Genomic DNA, 24320 nt, shown 5'->3' on the forward strand with positions numbered 1-24320 from the left:
AAATGAACTTATTTACAAAACAGAGACAGACTCACAGATATAGAAAACATACCTATGGTTACTAGGGCGGGGGTAGCGGAGGGATAAATTGGGAGGGGTTTGCAGATACTAAGTACTATATATATAATAGATATTTTATAGCATATAGAACTATATTCAATACCTTGTAATAACATAATGAATAAGAATACAAAAAGAAATGTGTAACTGAATCACTATGATGTACACAAGAAAGTAACAACATTGTAAATTGACTATATTCAATAAAAAAAGAAATCACAAGTTTTACTAATATCTCCAATTTCAGTGTAACCCCAAAGTTCTTTACCCTTCCTTATTCCGTATTTGTATTTGTGTGTTTTTTCTACAGTGAGAATCCTGGCCCCCAACATCATCATTTACAGAACTCTGAATTTTTAATAGTGTTCATGTGTTTTGTAATTAAAAATAATTTTAAGTTAAAAAAAAACTAAGCCAACAGAAGAATTATACATATGAATATCTTTCATTAGTCTGTTATCACAGACACACACACACACACACACACACACAAAGCTTGGGAATTTCTGTGCTTATGCTGCCTCCAAGATAAGTTTGGCAAATGATACTAAAATACTCGTTTAGTAAGTGGTACTAAAATCTATTTCAGGGGAAAGGTATAGCTCAAGTGGTAGAGTGTGTGCTTAGCATGCATAAAGTCCTGGGTTCAATCCCCAGTGCCTCCTCTAAAACTGTTTCAATTCGGCTAACGTTTATTGGATCTATACTTTGTTCTCATCCCTAATCAGACGACTGTTATTGGTTCCAAGGTTTTTGCTTATAACAAGAACTTGATAACCCATCAAATTAATGTAAAATTGTAAAAGTAAGGGGTGACAATAGACACAAAGAAAATACATTAAAAGAATAGAGACTAAAGAAAGAGATTGGTTCAAAAGCAACAATTCTAGCAAAAAAGGAAGAAGAAGAAGAAGAACTAGACTAAAGTTATTCTAGGAGAATGGAAATGAAGCGACGGATTTGAAAGACCTGATAAAACTTTTGACTTGTTGACTAAATGGGGAAATGAGAAAGTGAGTCATCGTGGGTCTCATTTAGATGTGGTAATAGTAGGTTTCTCCACCAGAGGGCAATGGTGTTCTTTCTTGGTTTTCAGTTTTCCATCATGCTAAAAGATTTGCAGTTTTAGCAACTTAAAGATCAAATAAATGGACTTAAGTTTCCAACAGCATTGTCAACAAGATAGAGAAACTTAACCATACAATAAAAATCCTGGAAAGTATTCATTTACACAAGTTCATATACATATTAAGTATATCAAATTTATATGTATGTATGTGATTTTAAAATATAGATTTGATTTAAGTGGCAAGAAAGCAATGATGATACTCAGAGGCCAGAAAGGGAGGGAAAGTATAGGCTTGAAAGGTAAACTAGCACCAAAGCCAGTGCTTGCTTTATAACTTCCAATCCGTCAGTATCTAAAGCGTACGTTTTAAAGGGTGTCACGTGTATGGAAGACAAAGCCCTGGACTTGAGCGAGGTGTGAAGTTTAGATCAAAGACATATACATAAAGCATGGAGCTCTGCAACAGTTTCAGTGGATTTACTATAATAACCCACATATACACAAAAAGACAGTTGGAGGTATGTTATCTGGACCAGGGGAGAAAGTTACAATCTCTCCAGAGACTTTAGCACAAAGATCCAGAGATAGAAAATATAAAAAAGAAACGGAGACATGAAAGGTAGAGGAAAAAGATCTAACTTACATCCAAAGTTTCAGAACAGATATATTTAATTTTTTTTCTTAATAAATAGTTTTTTAAGAACAAGAATGAAATAGACATTTTGGGGAAGTTCGAGATTTGCAGATACAAACTACTATATATAAAATAGATAAACAATAAGTTTATACTGTACAGCACAGGCAACCATATTCAATATCTTGTAGTAACCTATAATGAAAAAGGGTATGAAAACAAATATATATGTATATGTATGACTGAAACATGCTGTACAACAGAAATTGACACAACATTGTAAACTAACTATTACTTCAATTAAAAAATTATTGAATGAGAAAAAAAAGAAATATAGACATTTTTAGGCAAGTAAGTGAGTTTACAACCAACCAATCCTCACTTGGAGGACATTCCAGAAGACATACTTCAGGAAGAAAGAATGAGCTTGAAAATTAAGATAATGAAATATAAGAAAGGATGGTCAAGAACAAGACAAACAAGAAAAAAAGTATAGAGATCAGAAAGAAGGAACAAAAGTGTCATTATTTGCAGTATTCCAGTACTTCATGGATTCCAAAAGAATCCACAGCAAATTATTAGGATGAATAAACAGTTTATAGAATTTACTGCAAAGGTGATCAGTACACAAAACTAGAATGCACTTAAGCATATCAGCAAAAACAGAAAATGTAATTTAAATATATATCTTATATAAGGGAAACCAAGAATATAAGAATAAACATAAAAGAAGATGTCCAAGTCCCTTTGGGGAAAGTTGTAAAATTTGTTGAATAGGATAGAACTGAACAAGCTGATCATAAAATTTATATGGAAGAGCAAGTGGCCAAAAGACACTTGAATAACAAGTTGGAGGGATTTGATGTACCAAGTATCAAAGTTTATTATAAAACTGAGGTATTAAGACAGTATTGTTTCAGCACAAAGACAGAAACAGAGACCAGGAGTAGATGAATACATATGTGGAAAGGTGATACATGATAAAAGTGGCATTGTAAGTCCGTAGGGAAATTCTTCAGTAAATTTAAACTGGATTTCTGTGCACAAAAGTCAGATCCAGAACTTAGATGTGAAAGGCAGTCCTGTTTAATATTAGACAACAATTTTCTAGATTTTGTTCAGTTTCCTAGTTGTTTAGAACAGTAAGGTAAATCTGGTTCCTGGTAGTCCATCATGGTAGTAAGTGGAAGTCAAGTATAGTTTTATAGAGTTTTGCTCTTCCCACAGTCTCTGTTTCGTCCAAGTTGCTTTTATCTGTTTTTTAGGTCTCTGTCTACCTTGTTAGTTTTCCTCAAATGTCTGGTCATTTTTCTTTCTTTCTTTTTTTTTCCCCCCACTTATTCTTAATCATGTGGGGAGACTATTAGAAATGCTGCTTGTGTTGGTGGACAAGTTGACCATGAGTTTCACTTAAGGCAGAGTTTTCCGACAGTGATACTACTGACGTTTTGGATTGGATAATCCTTTGTTGTGGGAGGGTTTTCTTGTGCATTGTAGGATATTTAAGAGCATTTCTAGCCTCTACCCACTAGATGTCAGAACCCCCCACTCCACGAAGATTTGTGACAATCAGAAATGTCTCCAGACATTCCCATGAGCCTCTTTTTTGTTTGTTTTAGTTTTTCTTCTTCTTTTTTTTTTTAATTAAGGTATAGTTGATTTATAATGTTGTGTTAGTTTCTGGTATATAGCATAATGATTCAGTTTTGCATTTATATATATACGCTTTTTCATGTTCTTTTTCATTATAGTTTGTTACAAGATAGTGAATATAGTTCTGTGTGCTATGTAGTAGGACCTTGTTATTTATCTATTTTATATATAGCAGTTTGTATCTGCTTCCCAAACTCCTAATTTATCCCTCCCCCCCACCTTACCCCTTTGGTAACCATACGTTTGTTTTCTTTTTCTGTCAGTCTGTTTCTGTTTTGTAAATAAGTTCACTTGTGTCATTTTTTTTAGATTTCACATATAAGTGATATCATTTGATATTTGTCTTTCTCTGTCTGACTTACTTTACTTACTGTGATAATCTCTAGGTCCATCCATGTTGCTACAAATGGCATAATTTCATTCTTTTTATGGCTGAGTAGTATTCCACTGTGTATATATACCACATCTTCTTTATCCAGTCATCTGTCAATGCACATTTAGGTTCCAATCCCACTCCTGGGCATATATCTGAAGGAAACTCTAATTTGAAAAGATACATGCACCCCAATGTTCATAGCAGCACTGTTTACACTAGCTAAGACATGGAAACAACCTAAATGTCCATATGCCTTAAGTTGAGAATCACTGATGTAGGATGATTTATCTGGGCTGTTTGTGAAGGGACGTTTGAAGTCAGTATCTTTAGGTATTTCTTTTTAGATGGTCATATTCTCCAGAGAATAGTCCTCCAATTTCTCTTGTATGAAGGATAAAGCGGAGGAAGAAAGCAGGAAGCCTTAGTATTCAATATACATGCATTCTCTTATTTTTCCTATTTTAAGTACTTCACACCCACCCTCTGCCATGCCTGGTGTTCCTCCATCCGGAAACCATCTGTTTTCTCATTTCTCGAGCCTAAACTTGTAGGCTTTGGCCAGAATGGGGGAAAGGCAGTCAACCAGTGATGTGGAGTGCGGGGAAGGGAGAAATCCAGGTATCTACCTGATCCTCAAACGGCCTTCATTTAACCAGTCTTCCTTAATTCAACACCCTATTTCACCTACTTCTAGAGGCACCGTAATCATTGAGTCTTTTGAGGATTCTGGAGTGCATATTGAATTTGGTTTTATTTTTAATGTCAGTTTACAATTTGGTCTTTCAAGTTTGCCGAGTCCATTACCATTTGTCTGTCTGCTTTCTACCCTCCAAAATTTGCTTCCTTTGGTATCCTCTTTCACTCTCTTTACCTTTAAGGTTTATGCCACCCCCATAAATACCTTTATTGCATTTCTATGTGGGGAGGTTGAGAAGGATAAAAATTAGATATGTGTTTCACTCCACAGTCTTTATCCAGAAGCTTCACTTTCATATACTTTTGATAGTTGTCCTGTTTCTAATTGTCACCAGACATTGACCCTTTGGAATGTGCGCCGTCAGGTGGAGGGAGACAGATACAGCCTTTATTTCCTTCCTACCCTTTCTCTTTCTTATAGATAATATTAGATTTCTATACTTATAGATAATATTATAATTAGATTTTGACTCAGGGAGGAGCTATTCTGATTAATAGGAGAAGTGGGGACACAAATAAGCAAGGACATGGAAGTGGGAATGAAGAGTAAGATGTTAGCAAAGGATATGGAAGATTAACTGGTTGAAATTTAAGTTCATGTTGAAGGGTTATGGAAAATATGAATACAATAAATAGATAAGGTGGGACCAGGTTTTGAAGCCTAAAATACTCATTTGAAGAGATTATAATGGATCTAGGCGGCAGTAAGGAAGCATGATGGACTTTTCCTCTGAGAAGTGATGTGGTGAAAGTAGGTTTTATGAATACTAATCTAACGGTTCCGACAACAGATAGACAAGTATAGGGAATGAGTAGAGGCAGCAGAGCTTTCCAGGAGACTGTGGCTGAAATCCAGATAGACGTGATAAACTAGGCCATAGTGGGAGGGGTGGGAATGGAGAGGACAGATTTAAAAGTCATTGACAAGGAAAATTGGATTGCATTTGTTACCTCCAGCAGGTATAGAAGTTAATGTATAGAATCATATTCATGGACTTCAGATCTAAAACGCATTAACCAAAATGGTGGTTGTGGCAAGAAATATGCCTGGTAGAGCCCACATGCTTTAGTTACTGAGAAAAGGCCCAATCAAGACAACTCAAGAAAAGGGGAAGGGAGGCTGTTATAAACCCATAGAGTGGTCTCATTGGAATGTAAAGATTCCTGAAGAACAACCAGCCTTCGGGAACTGGAGAGAAGCAGAAATGTCTTCTGTTTTACTTCCGCTTTTTCAGTGAGCACATCTTGTACAAGGCCCACAAAGCACTATTCCAATCCCTGAGGCCACTTGACATCTCTGGCTACATCTGCCACCGACTGCTTCTTCCCTCTAGTCTTTCAGTTCAAATTACTGAAAGAGAATTAGGGCCCAGCTCCATCTTTCAAGTCAGGGCACACATTACACACACCTGAGCGGCCAGCTGTGGCAGAGGATGGGTTGGGGAGGGAGTGCTTACACGGTAATGTCCATTCCACTGCAGCCATGAATATGACAGACATAATGACCTGCCCGAATGAAAGAGCTGTTTTGATGAATCAGTATTAGAAAGGAAACTGGGACTTTTCAGTGTACAGTCTCACCCTTTGAAGTTGGTGTCAGCTATAGAATCCCCATGCTACCTCACAAAGCCACTATGAGTGATGAAAGTGTGAAAAGACTGTAGGATTGGCGTAGTGTGTTTATTCCTTCCATGTAAGTAGTCTGTATCTCAAACTAACAACTCTCTGTGTATCCAGCACCAGGCCTGCTGCCATCTGGCCTCTTTGACAGCACCAGACACCCCTCATCCAGGCTTCTTTATGTAATGTTAATAGATAAAGGGCACGTTTTCCTGACCAGTGGACTAGTACACCCTCACCACAGCCCCACAGAAATTGATCTGCTGTGGAGCTCCAAGGAACTCATGATTTTTCCACATGAGCTTATAATTTTTCTACATCTATGCAGTTGTTCAAGATCAAGGATGAGCAAACTAAGATCCACAGGCCAGTTGCCTATTTTTGTATATAAAGTATTACTGGCATACGTTTGTGGCCACTCATTTATAAATTGTCTATGGTTGCTTTCATAAGCAATGGCAGAGTTGCAAGCCTAAAATATTTACTGCCTGACCCTTTAAAAAAAGTTTGCTGACCCCTGTTCTAGATAGCTCTAAAAGTGATCAGCATTTTTGGAAAAACCTTGGGTAGATGTAAAAGATCAGTGGCTACACAGTAGTAGTACAGTGTTTGCCTAGGCTACTTTTATGGTTTCTCACTTCCTCAGTCATTTTGTGGACCACATTTAGGGCCAGAGGCCACTCAGACATCTCTCAGGATTGTCTTATTGGCCTAAGTTAAAACTCATGTTATTCGACATTCATGGATTAAACTATTAAGTAATTTGATCTAGATGATTGTTTACAGTTTAACACAAATATCTTTATTCTGTTTTGATTAATTAGCCAAGGATTTTACTTTCTTGCTACATTCACTCAAGGGTAATAGTATGTAATTATTTCCTGTGTGATCTGGAATGTTGGGGCCTCTCTCCAAAGGCAGTCCTTTGATTTGTGTCCATGACATGGAGTTGGCATTTAGGTGATGTGGTTGAGGTTCCCCAAACAGGATGTTCATTTTCTTCACTGATGGAGAGACATAATCTTACTCTTTCATGATTTAGTGGGCCATAGACCCTCCTACCGTCTTACACTATCCTTCTTTTATAAAATAAATGTTAATTTGGTTTCTTTGTGGATCATTTGCAACAAACCTGTATTTTCAAGGAGCTCACCCTGTACTCAGGTGAGCATACTCAGCTAAGGCAGCCCATTTGGAACAAATGAGCTTTGTCCAAGAGAATGATTAAAAAGACGTTGCTTACAAAAGCTCTAATTTAGCGCTCTGGTGCCTCCAGCATGATTTTACCAGCAAATTCTTCACATGAAATATAAGGATCTTTTTAAGTCAACTACCATTCTCTCTCCAGGAGACAAGGCGGAGAGAGTTTGTGGCTTTTCCACTGTGAAAGACTCAGCCCACTCCACCCAGCCTACCCCAACCCCCAACCTGTTCCTCCCCTAGGCTGAGAAACAAGGAAATGGAACATTCTTGCTCAGGCATGCAGCAGTTAGCTCTTTTAAATGAGAAAAATACCACCAAGTTTGAAATGTATGCCTACCAGAAATTTGGGCTGCTTCAGAGCCAGATCAGCTGATCCCTGAGCCCTCTCCCACAGCCTGTGGCCTGGCCTGTCGGAGTTTGCCCTGGCCCCAGAGCCCTGGGGCTTCTTCTCTCAAGTTCCACCTGTTCGTCTTGTCCTACCCAGGAAGCCTCCTCTGACACCTCAAGGCTTGGCTAGGTGTCCTGCCTCAGTGTTCCACTGCCACCTGGATCTTCCCCATCATAATATTGGCATCACTCCTTCACCTGTCTTTCCATGGGCTCCACCCTCTCCCAACTAAATTATAAGATCTTGAAATCCAGAGACCATGTCTTTTCTGTTCAACAAGACTCTTAAATAAATTCGCTACGACCAAAATAATGTTGCTTGTTCCCCAGTACAGGGCCCAGCATAGGAATTCAGTAGTTATCAATGAATGAATGAAAATGACCCAAAGAAACTTCAGATCTGCCTAGGGCAGAAACATCAGGGTTAGAGGCAGTTGTCTTTCCAACAGCCTCAGGGGCAGGGAAGTTCCAAAGAGAACCTGCGAATGAGAACCTCTAGGTGGTACCCTGGCAGTGCACGGTGGCCTCCCCTCTCTTCCCATCCCCACTTCCTCTCCCAACACACAGTCTGACTGGCCGAAGAGCCTCCATGTACCAGAAAGGGACATTTCATCCTTCACCCAACCCCTAGGAAAGACCCCTTTGTTGAGCATTGTGTCTAAAAGTTATTTAGCTCCAGATGCCAACAATACAGAAAACAGGAAGAGCCTGTAAAAACCTGCACCACTGCTGGGGGTCTTATTTTAATTATTCTAGGAAAGTTCACTTTTTGCTCAGTGTCTGATTTCATGTGGGGCTGGCTTCCTCTCTTGCAGGCCCTGGAGCCATGAAATCTGTATTAATTTGTATATGTGGCAAAATATTATCAGCCAATCCCTTTCCCTGTATTTACCCTCCTTTTTTTCCCCTCACTCACAGTTAGCCTGGTTTGTGCTTCTTATCACAGAGGAGGGATGTGATGGCACGAGGCAGAGAAATGAATGTCTTCTTGGCTTTTGGTTTCAGAAGCTGCCGTTAGGAGAAAGAAGAAGAAAACTAGCAGCATAGACAAAATATAAGGAGGGAAGATAATAAGAGTAGAAAAGAGCTCCCTATCCCTGGGGGGCTGAATTCACAGGAAAATACCAAGGGCAGAGATATTGCTAGGTCCCATGTGCTACTCTCCAGGCTCACCCTGGGAAGGTGGCACAATCCTAGAAGTTTGTATGGGGTCTAGGAATAGAGAAAATGTGTTCCTTGCATCCTCAGTACAGCCCCAGGAAGGTTGTAGGACCTTAGAGAAGAAATGGGTGCATGGTGCATCCTGCTGAAGGGGTCTTAGTCAGGCTTGCAGAATTTTCAATGCCCTGATGAGACATGAAGTATGTCTCCATGTTGCCTTGTGCCCAAGAGGATGCGAGGGAAATGGAGGGTGCTCCTGAACATGAAGGGGTCATGCAAAAAGGGTAAAGGATGTCTCAGTAAATACCAGTATATTTGGTGGAATGACCTTGAGGACCAGATTCCTCACTCCCTCCACTCCCCTTCCGCCACTGCATACCTTGCACATCATAAACTCCTCCCAGACACTATTGGGGGGGAAGGGGAGGTTGAAACCTACAAATCCACTGATTTTAAGTTACTGACAATGAAAAGAAATGGAAGCTTGAAATAAAAATTAGGATATATTTCTTCTGTAAATTTTTAGACTAAGACACATACCCACTGCTCCTATCTTATTTTCAGGGATGACATTTTTCATAGAGGAGCAGGGCTCAACTAGCCACTAAAATGTCTTCTTCACAGGTTTTAAGGTTCTAGAAACCCAGTGATGAGTATAGGTCCAACATATGCCATGAACTGCGGGAAAGTTCTCTTTTAGTAGTAAGGTGTCCATATTCTCTGACCCACTAATGGAGTCAGATGATCTGATGAGTGTGAAGACTGCATTTCAGTACTGAAAAAAAATTTTTTTTGCTTAAATTTAAGCATGATATTAACTCTACTTTTAGTATCAGTGTATTAAGAAAATAATAACAAGAAGCTAAGATATATTCAGGAACATTGTAAGATAATTTCTTTCATTCATTGTAAAAACATTTATGTATATTTGAGAAGTAGTCCATATGGATGAGCACATTTTCATTCAGTCTACAGACAGAACATGCACGTGGGTTTGCAGAGCACTGGAGGTAACTCCATTGCTCCCAGGGGTCTGAGGTCCACAAGTTGGGACCTGCCAGGTCAACTAATTTGAAATTGACCTTATTTGAAAAACCTACTATGTATGATAGCAATTTCTCGCTGAAATATCTCTTTTAGTATTCCAGTCTGTCGACTCTGGCAGAAATAATAGTTTGTTGCAAAACAGATCACTCTTTTTTGTTTGCAAAGTCTTCATACCAGCTGAATCACAGCTTGCTTTTCACTTCTCGCAACACCTTGCAACATCGCAAAATATTTGCTGGAGTTTGTGAAGGGCGGCTACAGAATTAGTAAGCTGAAAGGAAGCCTGCCTTCACTCCCACCCCTGTCAGCACCTTCTGTTCCAGCAGACCGAAAGGCAGCTTGAGAACTCCGATTGCTTCTCCAGATAAGGACAACTCTTGGCACCATAGCCTGGGGCAAGAATGGAAGCAAAGGAAACATTAGGGAGTTGTGCGGGTGCCAGTACATAATACTGTCACTTCACAGAATCAAATTTACAAATGACTCCATGAAGGTGAATTGCTATGGTAACCAACCTTCTCAACTTTTATATCTGTAATTAAGGACAATGTGGGCCATTTCTGTTTGGGAGTGTATAATCCAGGTTTAATGAATAACTACCATGCTCTAACTCCTAGTTAACTAGGCCCCCCTGGAAGGGACCTTAGCAATTATCTAGTTCACATCCCAGGTCCATAGATAGGGAACTGATACTTAGAGAAGTGACTCTACACAGCTAACATGTGTCAGACCTGAACCCATGTTTCCTCCGTTAATTTTCTAGTGCTCGTTTCTTTATGCCATGCTGCCTTTCTGAATGCACTCACCCAACTTCTGTGAATGGATAAGAGAAACGGGACCACAATTAGACGTAGGGCCACCATCACTTCTTACTGAGATATCAAATCAAGTCTTATCAGTATGCTGGTGTCTAGCATATAGCTGGTGTCTAAGTATATAACTTTCTCCATCAGAGTTATCACAGATTTCACCTTCCAACAATTTTCCTTTAGCCAGAATGATGGAACGAAGGACAGTGTTGGGAGGTAGAGAGTGACCTGAGGAGACCTGATTCAGTGTTATGGTTCTATCATATACCACACGTAGGTTAGCAAAAAATTAGAATGTACACAAATTATCTTGAACATAAGGGAAATTCCCTTTACTGATTCAAAAAACATCCTTTGGGATTTTTCAAGGCCACGTTTCCTGAATAACAATTTCCGTTGCATAAATACATGCAAAGGTGCTTTGGATAAGAGCTTTTGTTCCAGTTAATGGATTACCAGGCCACGGAAAATTTAGGTGTTAAGGATTTTCATTAAGTTCTTGTAGAGAGAAATGGCAGAAGTTTGGAGTACTTAGTACCATTCTTCTAGAAGCAAATCAAAATCCAAAGTTAAAACTAAACAGTGAAATTAAAAGGGTTTTAGTTAGAGTATGATTTTATTTTAAAGGGACACATCAATACAAATAGCGCCCAAAAGTCTTTAACGTGAGAATCATCTGGAGATCTTGTTAAAATGCAGATTCTGGTTCAGGAGGTCTGAGATGAGACCTGAGATTCTGCACTTCTAACAAGCTTAAGGTAGTATCAAACCAGCTGGTCCTTGGTCCACACCTTTAGAAGAAAGGGATGAGTTTACTTGTTGCCCATCTCCTTAAATGCATTTTCCATGAAGATCAACCCTGACTTTCAGATCTGTGACCACCTCAGTTACAGGAATCTTTCTGGCCTCTGAATCCTAAGGCTCTTATATACACCATCCACGAGGTACTGCAGTACTGAGTTACCAAAACAAACTTGGCCCACTCGCCCACGTGTGGTAGAGCCAGTCACTGACACCAGGTTGTGGTGAAGGAAAATGCAGCATTTATTGTAAAGGTGCCAATAGAAGGCAGATAGGTGGCTTGTGATCTAAACCCCTAAACTCCCCTAAGGGTTTCAGCAAAGCATTTTTAAAGACCAGGTGAGGGAGAGGGGTCACAGGGTACATGATCAACTCGTGCACAATTCTCTGACTGGTTGATGGTGAGGTAACAGCACGGTTAATATTATCAATCCTTAGACGCCCATAGATGTGGGAGCTCATGGTCATCAAGTAGTTAATTTCTTCCATTTGGTGGTGGTTTTGGACTCTGTCAAACAACTGTGCATCAGATACTGTTATCTAGGTATTTCAGAGAGGAGCTCCAGCAGAAGATGGGTGGAGGGGTCTGTCCTGGGAAGGCCCCATGGGAGCCTGCTCAGTTACAGTGTGATGTGTCCTGTATATGTGTGTCTTCTATCCCCTACTAGACTGTAAGCCTATCTGTTGGCTCAGCCCTGTGTGTGCAGCACAGATGCTGAATGAAGAACTACTGGTGACTAGTAAATCGAAGATCATTTCCTTCTTCCTCAGAATGCTACAGCCAGCTCATTGGTGAGTTCAAGACTTAAACGTCTGGCCTAAGAGACACTGAGTCTATTCTGCCTCTGGTTTCCCCTCCCTCTAAGTTGGCTTTTTAGAAACCAATGGCTGTGTGAAGAGTTCTGGTTGGGTGTGTCATAAAACAGCAACCAGCTGTGAGGGGAAAAAAGAGGTGGGGCTGGGGGTGGGCACAGATGGACGGGAGGGCTGGGGATGGGAACTGTCACAGCAGGAAGCATGTTCATTGGTTGCGTTAAACTACTAAAGTAAAAGCACTGGAAAGAACATAGGTTTAGAGGCCGACAATGCTGGGTTCAGAGCCTCATTATGTCACCTGCGGGTTGTGTGTCTTTAGAAAAGTTACCTAACATTACTGGGAATTTACTTCTTCATCGGCAAAATAGATCTCTTTCTCCTGTGGTTGTTGTAAGGACTATAGATAATGCATCATAAATTGCTTGCTGTGGCTTTCCATAAAAGATGTTATCATCTCGGCAGGATAGCTTCCAATTCAACCTGGAAATCAAATCTTGGCCATCCATACTAGAGTTTGAGAAAAGCCGCTGGTGGTTACGTGCAGGGTATTAGCTCCATCTAGTGGCTCCCTGCCGCCTAAGCTTCCTTACAGAACTATGTCTTCCCCTAGGACTTCTGGTGGTCATTTCCCTCACTCATTCATCTCATTCAGCAGCATTCATTGTGTCAGGCATTGATTTGGCTGCTGAATCTACAACAGTGAACAAGATGGACATGGCCCCTGCCTTAAGAGAGTTTGTGGTCAGATGTGGAGGACAGAAAGTAAATTATTGTCAATGATATTTTGAATTCAAGTTGTGAAACAGTGTGAAGAAAGAGGACAGGATCCTGTGAGTTTGTAGTAAAGCTTCCCCAGGGAAGTGACAGTGAAGGTGAGAAGTTGGCCGAGAGACCACATCAGGCATGTATTGGTTCCCCAGCAGCATCTCTCGGGATACCTCAACTCCATTTAGGATCAGCATCCTGCCAGTCCACTGGGAGGTCCAACCTTGAGTATGGCCTCTTTCATCAGTCATTCATCATCTGTCAAAACCCACTTTGCATGCATCATCACTAATCTTTTCATATTATCCTTTTATAGGCACTATTCAGAGAGGTGAAGTCACTTGCACAAAGAAGTAAAATGACATGTCAGAGGCAGGACTCACATCCTGGTCTGTCTGCCGCCAAAGTCCACGTTCTTCCTTCTACTCTTTATTTAGCCTTCGGCTAAAAGGAACCACTAGGAGAAGTGTTTGGGAAGAATGAAAATGTGAAGGGGAAACAAAATACTTGCTTGGTGGGTCATGTGTGAAGAGCAGAGAGGAAACTGCTGGCCTGGCTAGTCAGTGTGATTTAGAAAAGTAAGCCTGAGTGGTCTCCTCCATCATGAAAGCAAGCCTCCTCACTAATGTTCCTTATGCTCTTGTGACTTAAAATGGGATGCAGCTGCTGCTAAATTTAAATGGTTTGCGGGATTCTTTGGAGAGGAGAGGTTACTCTCTGGAGATCTACAGGAAGAAGCAGAACTTCACTGGGTCAGAAAATAGCCACAGGCTTGTGCGGTGTGTAGGGTGACCAACTGTTCTGGTTTGCCCAAGACTGAGAGGTTTCCTGTAACACAGGACTTTCAGCTTTAAAACTGGGACATTCCTGGGCAAACCTTGTTGGTTGGTTAACCTAGAAATGGACCAGACCAGGAGGGTCTGATATACCCATGAAAGTTAGATTGGGGCAGTTATTGAAACCTGGGGTCCAGTGCAGGGCTCGGTCATAGACCAGGCAGAAAAGGTGGGACAAAGGGTGCTGCAGATCCCTCAGGAAGATGCCTTCATGCTGAGTCCCTGGGTTACTGGCCCTGAGCGCCTCCTTTAGGGCCTGAGAGCAGAACTGGTTGGCCTCAGGCCTGAGGGAGGGCACAGGTAGAGGACAGATATGACAGCAGAGTCAGGCTAGTCTGTGCCTTAGTTTCCTTATCTGTAAAATGAGAGGAACAGCAGTACCTACCTCTTAAGACTGATGTGAACTATGTGAGTTACTATGTGTAAAATGCTCAGGGCAGTGCATGGTCCGTAAGAATACATGACTCATCACTATGGGATTCTCAGGAAGAGAAACTTTTGTGTCACCCTGCACTGATCACTTCTGTAGCTCAGTTTCCCCAGCTGTGTAAAGTGGAAATCAAAAGTCCACCAAAGCTTTTAGAAGAAATGGAACAGGCCACAATCAACAAGGAAATGAATAGTGGTTAGGAATGTGTGCTCTGCCTGGGTTACATCCAGCTCTGCCGCTTAGACGTTCATTTGTAATTGCACAAACACGAATGGGCCAGGCACTGTTCTGAGCACCTTACACTTATCAGTTCATTTAATTCTCATAGCAATCTTCTCAGGTAGGTTCCATTATTCATCCCATTTTACCGATGAGGAGACTGAGGCATGGAGTGGTCATAACTTGTTCAACTCACACAAGGAGCCAGAACCTTGGGCAGGTTTGTTGACATCTCTGCTCCCCTAGTTCCCCCAGAAAAGGGAGAATCATAAATTATGATACCTACATCATTGAGTTGTTATGCGGATTAGATGAGTTAATCTATGTAAAGTACTTAGCAAACAGTCTAGAACATAGTAAGTTCTTGATACTTAAAGTACATTACTACTTAACTGGAGTGAGGAGTGACAATACACATATTATATGCTATATTTATCAAAAATATAACTGGTAGTTTGAGAAAATGGCCAGATGAGTAAAGTAGATAAAGTCTGGGACAGGGCAGGTACACAATATACCCTGAACTTAGGAACAGGAGTCCAGGCCTAAGGATCTTATTTGCACGAGAGACAATTCTCCCATTTCTTTGGGGAGAAATGGCAGAGGGGACTTTAAGGATTGACAATTGGCCCCCAAAATCCAGGCCTTATTTTCCTGAACTAAGGGGGACAATAAACAAGTCCTCACCCCTGGGAAGAAGTCCTCAAAAGCCCAAGAGAGGAGAGCTGAGGTACCCGGAGGGGCCCACTCCCAGGGCCAGGGACTGGGATGGCCAAGGAGACCTGGACACGCAGCCTTCTCTTGCCTCCTGCTGTGGAAAGCCTGGGCAGGGTCATGGTTCCAAGTTTCTACTGTGACCTGCTTGCTGGTGTGAAACCACTGTTGTCTTGGCATTATCTTCCTGGCTTTATCCATTTAGACTCTCATCTTTGGCTCATGGAACTCAGCCCTCTCCTCTTTACCTGCTCTAATTTTGATTTGCCTCCCTGATTCCAGGGAAGACACATGTCCATCTGCCCCAAGCAGGGGGAACTTGAAGGCAGAGGGGACTGGCCAGGGATGAGTGAGGCGAGAGGAATACCTCTGATGAGAGATGTGGCAGTGTGACTCACAAATAGCTCTAGGCTCCTGGCAAAGCCCTAGGAACTCACCCAAGTTCTCCATTAGAGGGGGTGTTAAACTTCATTTTGGAAACCTGGTAAGAATTGTAATTAGCAGCAGGGAGAGAACAAGAACCCTTCTCCGGGGTGAGTAACAACAGCAGCGAGCATTGAATGGACGTTTCTTGTCCAGCCAAGCCACCGTCCCTTTCTTCTTCTCTTAAAAAGTGGCTGAAGCTGTGCTCTCAGGCTCAGAGAATTCTTCCTGGCTGTACTGCTTCGCCTCCAAAGGGATTCTCCATCTCTCCTAAGCCCTTTTGTATAGATGGCTAGATTTTACAAGACCCAGTTTGCATTTCTGTTTCTCCCCAGGATGCTGCCCTCCTTAAATCATGGGCATCCAGGATTGGCAAATTTCCTTTCTCCCCCTTGTGTGGTTGCTATGCCCTGCCCAAGGCCAGGGCCTGGAGGCCCCTTGTCTGTGTGGAGGATTTGGGTGATGACTGTTGCAACCTCGGTGCCTGGCACTTCAACCGTGGTTTCTGTGGCCTTGGGTTGTGGGTAGGAAGTTGCAGAGAGGAGCCACCACATGGCAGAGGGGACCACAGCAATGAAGAGAATCCCTTCCAATGATTTTTTTGTAGGAGGAAAGAAGCACCTGGGAACCCAGTTGGTCAAAGGCAATTGAATTATCTTCCACAAACTTATGTCACCTGGGGAGACATAGCTAAAGTCATCACATGCCTCTAGGGTTCCTTTAGGAAAGATTCCAAGAAGAGACTGGAATTGGGCTTCAACTGGGCTTGCAGGGTGGTCCACCCACATGGCAAATTCAGGTCTGCATCTCTGCTCCAAGTGGTCCCCCAGACCAATTTTGCGTAACAGTAACACACTCTTTCCCACAGATGTTCTGTTTTGTTCTTCATATCCCATAGGAGACAGCCTGATAGTGACACCTTTTCACTTCTCATTGCCGCTACAAAAAGACTAGGTCAAAATTTTTGACACTTTTGTTTCTGTTTTTTAAGTTTGCTGTATGTGAAAATACCTATTACACAAATCAAGTAGTCTGCTATCCACTGCCAAGCATCTCTGGCCCAGGAGCTGTCAGAAGAGGTGTAATGAACAGGAAACAGTTTATAGAATTACTGACTTGATCTACGAAGCTGGCAGGACCCTCTCTGCCCATGCAGCCAAAGACTAGCCAGGTGGAGCATGTTGTTCCTTTGCTCATAAGGCTGTCGAGGTGGAGTGTGTCTCTCCTGGGACCTCATCCCCAGGCAGCCCCCACCTTTCTGATGCTCCTATTCCTGCCCTGGGGACTGGGGTGAGTGCCCTGCCGGTTGCCCTCCTGGCATCTGTGGGCTGCTTAGTCATCACTGGCCTCCTTGCTTAATCCATCTCCTGCGGATGGCGTTCTGAGTACTCACGGGGAAGGGAGCATCGTTGCTCTTCTCTCGGGATCCCTGTCACCTCCCCTTCCCACTTTAGCACATTTCTTTTTTTTTTTTTTAACCTGGGAAGAGAGTCTCTTCTGACCTTACATAGGGAAGCCTTTTCAATAAATCAAAACAAACAAACAAACAAAAACCATAGCCCACCCCAGCTACAGCCTTGTGCCCAGTGTCCTTCCCACCATCCCTTCCACAATGCCGTTGACTCATCTGGGCTGGCTGGGATATTTCTATTTATATTTCATTACCATATGGGTTTGAGGTGAGCCTGTCTGTGAAATAAAGTGGGAACTTATTTTATTTTTGTTTTTTTGTGATTTTTGAAAGGCAGGGAGGAGAAAATGAAGACTAAGAGAAGGAACAGGTAACTAGCATTTATCGAGCCCATAGAGTGCTTGAGATAGACGTCTCGCACACATTACCTATTCTTCCTCACACTGATCTTGGGAGGTGTTATTTATTCTATTTTACAGAGGAGGAAACAGAAGGTACTTTGTGGCACAGAGTACCACAGCTAGTAAACAGAGAAGCCAGTTGCTAATTTGCTCTTTTTTTAGTGTAAAAATTAATGAAATATTTCTGAATAATTCTGTCCTTAAAAAAAAAAGGCTTTATGAAGCATCCAATGAGCTGTGTGACCTGCGGCAAATCAGTGAATCTCTCTGGGCTATGGTTTGAATATCTGTAAAACCAGGAGGCTACCCCAGAGGGATCTACCATCTAAGAGCTTCTGACCAGTCTTGAATTACCCTTGTTCTCAAAGAAGGACTTCCTCCTGCCCAGCCCAAATCTCTCAAGAATCTACATCACACTAACAGGAAATAAAGATTAGTACTCATCAGGAGTGCATCAGGAATTCACCTCCTTTCTGGCTGGATGGCAGTTGTACATAACTCCCCTAAATCAGGACCTATGAGTAGGTAGGAGGGTGAAAAGAACACAATGCTGAAGGGTTTCTACATCACCTGGGTTTCTGCCTCACCGCCCCGCCACAGCCACTGCAGCCAGTGTGCCTCCAGCCTGCCGTTGTTCCCTGTACAGCCTGGGGGCTCCCCCATAGCTGGCCACCTGCACCATGGGAAGGGCCAGTGCCCACCATGGTTTATCCCAGGGCAGGCCCTGCCAAGGCAAACAGGCCAGACTTGCGTGGCCTCCCCTGCACCCTGGGAGAGCACCGCCCAGGTAAGGGAAACAAGATAATATTTATGAGAAACAATAAAATCTACAGCAGCACGTGCACCTTGAAATTCTAGGAGCCATGAACTGGAAGGGCTCTCCCTGACCCCCTGTGTAATGTGTACTCGTCTGCCCTAGGTAGGGGAAAGGGTCACACACACACACGTGTGTTCATATATATATGCATGTGTGCCTACCGACTGTATCCTTAGGATTTGCTAAGCCTCTCATATGAAGCATCAACAGCCCCAGGAAATCGTATTTATGAACTCTAATTCCACTGGAGCTTGCCAGCATTCCGAGGCCAAGTCAAGACTTTTAAAAAGCTGTGGACTAGATCCTGACCTCAGAGCATAGACTGGACAGAGAAGGGCCAAGAGATGCCAGAGAAGCTGAGTTCAGGAGGGAAGACAAAGCCTGCCTTTCTCACCATCCATTTCCGTCTCTCCTCCCCAGCTGCCCAAACCCACTCCCCAACACACACACCAAAAAAGCATTAAATTCCAGAATCAGCAACTGATTATAAGAGAGACAGACACTGGTTGAAGCTTTGCATGTGAGCATGGGTGTAGCTGTGCCCAGTACGTGACCCAGGGATGACCACCAGAGGCAGTGTCATCATTTAAGTCGAGTTGTCATTGGCACTCGCCTGCATCTCACAGTTTAGCCTCTTTGTTCCCCTCACAGCCCTCCTCAGGCACCCATCCAAGCTGCTCTGTGCAGTTCAACTAAATTTATAGGACACTCCTCCACTTGGCACTGTGCTGAGGAATCCAAAGCCATTCCGGTACCGGGTCTGTTGCAAGCTCTGTGACCTTGGGCTTTTTAAGTGACTGAGTTCTTGTTCCACCTTAGAGAACTGGCATGATGCAAGAACGATGATGAGGGACTCGTGCTCAAATGAAAAGCCTAGACTTCTCATCAAAAGACTGGCAAACAAACCCACATCTGTGTTTTAAGTTAAAGTGAGATGGTTAAGGCTAGTGCGTTCCATGGTTTCATTTGCCATAACCAATTATTTCAAGTAACTGATCAGCAGGAGTCTCAATTGCATTTGATGAGAGCATCTGCAATAATACCTTAATTCTTCTTTTTATTAACGCCTACAATTTGTAAGGACTGTGAGGAAGGGCTGGAGGGGCGGGGCTTGAGTCAGGCTGATTGACAGGAGGAAGGACCAGGCTGGGGAAGAACACAGGGCATGGACCTTGCTGGAGGCAAGGCCAGTGCTGGGGGTCAGAGAGGCAATGGGGTTGGCTGGAGCACAGGAACTAGTAAGAGAGAAACAATAGAACTGGACAGGTAGAACGGGAAGAGGAAAAAATGTTTATTATACACCAATTAGTGTAGCGCATGATTTCACATACTATATATAATTTCATTTAATCCTAACATTTGAGGGAGTAGGTGGGGCTGCGGATGATGGTTCCTCAGCCTCTAACAGGGTTCATCAGAGAAACTAACTTATTTGCTAAATCTCAAACAGCTAGTTAGTGGTAAAACCTAGATTTTAATCCTCCATTTCTTTTTTTTTTAATTTTTAAAAATTGACATATAGTTGATATACAATGTTATGTTAATTTCTGGTGTACAGCATAGAGATTTTTATACATATAAAATATATTATATATTATATATATATATTCCTTTTCAAATTCTTTTTCACTTTAGGCCATTACTAATCCTCCATTTCTGTCTCCAGGTCCAATGGTTGCTTGTTTTCATTTTACCTCACTTACGTAGTTACTACCGTGTTAATTTTCTAAAAATGTTGTATGAAATAGATTATATGTGCACATGAATGTAAATAATACACATGTATTGTTGAAAAAAACTAAAATAAGTGCTGATGGACCCACCACTCAACTGAAGTCATAGAATATTATCAATATTATCGAAGCTCCATATACCCCTCCCTTCCCAGCCCCAGAGGTAACCATGATCCTGAAATACGTGCCAGCGATTCCCTTGTCCCTTATCATTTTACCACATGGATTTGCTGTGTCGTTTCCATTTGCCCCTCCAGATCCAGGGACCAATCTTCTCTATCCGCCCCCCCCCCCAAGGCTGCCCTGTGTGGACTGCACTAGGAGCCTCCCTTGATCCCTGGTTTCCTGATGGGTTTGGCCAAAGTGAAGCACTTTCAAGAGATCAGAGATGAGGAGAATGAGGTAGAAGTGTTTGCTCCCCTGCCCTCCCTCCCCTGCCCTCACCCCCTTCTCCCCCCACCCCCGCAACCCTGTAACCCAGAGTAAGTCAGTTGCATTCCCCTACCAAAGGCAGGCAGCCGTCCGTTCAACTATTCCTTCCCTGCCCTCCCCTTGCTCCTCCAGGTCAAGGGACGGTGAGAACTCCTGACTGCTTTGCTAGCCCTAGGGCACTACACCCTTCTTTGCTAGTTACCCAAACCTAGTGTTTCTTATTGGGGTTTTTTTTTTCCCTTTCATTATCACCCCCACCAACAAGTAGCCTTTTCAGATTTTTTCCTAATCATCTTCCCCACCATGAAATTTTTATACCACAGACATACTATGTGTCTGTTTATGTACTGTACATATCTCTGTGCTTTATACAAGAAAAGAAAAATAATTTTTTGCCCTGGAGAATGAACTCTCACCCCTTTAGGAGTAATATTGCCTCACTGAGAATGCATTCCCTAACCCAACTCATGTTTTCTTATAAAGAGTCCCATTACTAAGCTTTCCTAGCCACCCGGTTTGTCTGTCCCATCTCTTTCTTGCCAGAGCACTGACAAATACATACCTGGGTATCCAAACAGTGTATTTTTAGCTTTGCTGGTTTTCCACCTTTACATAAATGAAACAACACAGTGTATTTTTCTCAGTCTTGCTATTTTCATTCCGCATCGTTTGTGAGATACTGATTCATCCGTACTGATGTGTGTTGTTCATTTTCACTGCTGTATAGTATTGCATTGAATGGAACACATCAAAATTTTTATGTTCATTTAGTGTTGATGGATATTTGGGTTGGTTATTCTGAACATGTGGCATGAAACATTCTTATACATGCCTCTGGGTTTAGATACGGATACGGAGATACGTACAGGTATAGATATAAATGTAGAGAGAGCGTCCCTAGGATTCATTCCTGGGTGTAGAACTGCTGAGAGGTAGGGTGTGCCTATCTTGCCCCTGACCAGGAAAAGCCGGGTTGTTTTCCTGTACCTGTGCCAGTGTTCACTCACACTAATAAGGAGTTCTGGTTGCTCCACATTCTTTCCAGCATTTGTTGTTAGACTTCAAAATTTTTCCCATCTGGTGGGTGTGAAATGGGTGTCTCATTGTAGCATCTTTTCACTTGTTCATTAGCCATTTGTGTTTCCTTTTCTGTGAATGCCTGTTTATGTCTTTTGTCCCTTTTTCCATTGGGGTGTATCTCTTTCTTGTTGATTCATTGGCGTCCTTCATATATTCTGGACACTAATCCATTACCAGTTACACATATTGCAAATATTTCCCCAGGCTGTGGCTTGTCTTCTTGCTCCCTTTAAGATGGATTCTGACGAATAGAAGTTTAAAATTTTAATGTAGGAAAATCTCTTTATCATTTCCTTAATGATTTATGCCTTTTGTGACTTATTTGAGATACTCTTTCCTATCCTGAGTTCCTAAAATCATTCTAGAGTTTTTTTTTAAGATTTTTTAAAATAGTGCATTTTTCATTTAATTTTTATTCTATCAGAAATTGATTTTTGTATATAGTAGGGATCCAGTTTCTTTTTTGCCTTCTATTAATAGAAACGAATTTTCCAGTCCCACTTATTGAATGGACCCTCATCTCCCTTGCCTATCTTTAGTGCCTTCTCAGTCATATACTTATATGTGTGTGGGTTTGTTTCTGGACTCTTCTATTCCATTGGTCTATTAATATTTCCCTGTACAATAACACCATTCTGATTTCTATAGGCTTAATAATAAGTCAATTTCTAGTAGGGTGAGTCTCTTTTCTTTTTTCGAAATGTCCTATCTATTGTTTGCTCTTGGCTCTTCTTGTAAAAATTTTTAAATGCTTTGTCAAGTTTCTAAAAGGACTTGTCATGGGTAAAAGCAGGAGCAGGGAGAAACATCTACATGCAGAACAAAGAGGGCCACTTGAGGCAGATTAGGTGAGGAAAGGTGGTGACAGTGACCAGAGCATATCTAAAGTCCAGAAGCCAAGGCCTCTGGGGGCCAGAACAGGACCACCTGGTATGGGTAAGCCCAGCCAAAAGGTGTTATGAGGCTCTCTTTGCTTATTTTTATTAACCCAGTTGCCCAGGGACATCATAAAGGTACTGACCCTCTATCATAAGCCTCCTTTGGAGAGGTTTATTAAGAAATTGGAATTATTTATTCTAAAAAAAAAGAGAGAAAAACTAGGAACGACTTAATTGTTAAGTACTATTCTAGGCTTAGGAGATAATGTGAAAATGGGGAAAGAGGCCAGAGTTGGGATCAGACTCACAGGAATCAATCAATAACATGGAGACAAACCTAGCTAAGCCCACAGCACCAGCCTGTTTTCTCCTAAAGAGGATATAGATGGTTCTGGTACAAATTCATGTCCATTTACTAGTATTTTTGTTTGTATTTTTTTGTTTAGGCAATACTTACTGAGCATTTACTATGGGCCTGGCTCTCTTCCAGGTACCTACCATGTATTAATTTATTTAAATCCCACCTACCCCAGCCCAAATCAACTCACCGTACAATCCAACTGATGACTGATCTGTTGGTAAGTTCCCACAAGGAATAGGTCACTGAGGAGAAAGGTAAAAAAATTCTATGTATAGACCTTCCACAGCCACTCCTTAAACCAGGCTTTTGAACATTTCCTAGTGGATTTTGTCTGTTTGACTCAGATGGGAAGATGTAAAACCAGGTATCAGGTGGTGCAGTTGAGAAAAAAACAGAACAGAAACAGGATCCTGGCGACCGCACTCTCTCTGTGGAGGCAGACAGAAGGAAGGGGATGAGCAGCAAGAGGGGATTTTAGAACAGACTACCGGAGCAGCCATTACCCTCCGCAGAGGCTGTGTGAATAAGACTTGGCCCTGTGCTCTGGGCCAGGAAGTCCGCGGTATCACATGCCAAGTATTGGCGTCAAGGGCTTTACAACAAGAAGGCAGCACCTCAGATCCTTTGTAGAGCAAGACGGGTTATAAATAGAGCTATAATTGTTTTTTTTTTTTCAACTAGAAGGCAACAGGCTTAGCACAGCTATTCTTCCCTTCTGGTTCTCCTCCCTGCACCGCTTTGCCTATTAAATCCCTGCTACCAGGCAGATCCACCTGCCTCTTAGCCAATCCGCTGCAGCAGCCTCAGCAGAGCCAGGATGGAAACTGGCTTCTATTACAACTCCAGGCTGTGACCCTGCCTGTGGAAAAGAGTAAATCTTCCTATCTTATCTCTGGCTAATTGGGCAGGAGGTGAAGGAGACAAGAATTTATTGTACAATTTGCTACCTGCTGACTAGAAAATGAATGTATCCATTTCAGAGGCAGGCTCTGATTTTGGAGACAGACTGAGGAGAAAAAGGATGTAGGCTGGGTTTCTGGGACATGTAGTGAAGACCTGCTCACGGAGCTTTTAACTATAAGATCCAAAAACTGGTATTTTACTGGCCAAGTTGTATGTGGTTTGTGGTGTGTGAGAGAGAGAGAGAGAGAGAGAAACAGACAAGAGAGATTGACTTAATCTCTCCTACCAGATCTGAAAGCATTTGAGCATGCAGGGACTTAGAAATTATTTAGCCCAAGGCGTCTCAAACTTTGCTGTGCGTCACAATCACCTGGAGGTTTGTTAAAGCACAGATTGCTAGGTCCCACCCCCAGGGTTTCTGATACAGTAATTCTGGGTGGGTCCTGATAATTTGCATTTCTCATAAGGACCAGGTGACGCCGATGCTACCAGACTGAGGGTCACACTTTGAGAATCACTGATTTAGCCCAACCTCCTGGTCACAGATGAGGAAGCCAAAGCCCAACTATTAATAAAAGTACATGT

The 24320-nt window shown here is 42.1% G+C and overlaps 1 protein-coding gene across 1 annotated transcript in view; it reads left to right on the forward strand.

Annotated features, from left to right (window-relative positions):
• Positions 1-24320, forward strand: part of SOCS5 (suppressor of cytokine signaling 5) — a 126752-nt gene that overhangs the window by 12055 nt on the left and 90377 nt on the right. The window contains exon 3 of the mRNA XM_032497446.1: positions 12185-12308. The gene's annotated coding sequence lies outside the window, so the exon portion shown is untranslated. The remainder of the gene's footprint in view (positions 1-12184; positions 12309-24320) is intronic.

The sequence above is a fragment of the Camelus ferus genome, chromosome 15, assembly GCF_009834535.1.
Source record: "Camelus ferus isolate YT-003-E chromosome 15, BCGSAC_Cfer_1.0, whole genome shotgun sequence".
NCBI lineage: Eukaryota > Metazoa > Chordata > Mammalia > Artiodactyla > Camelidae > Camelus > Camelus ferus.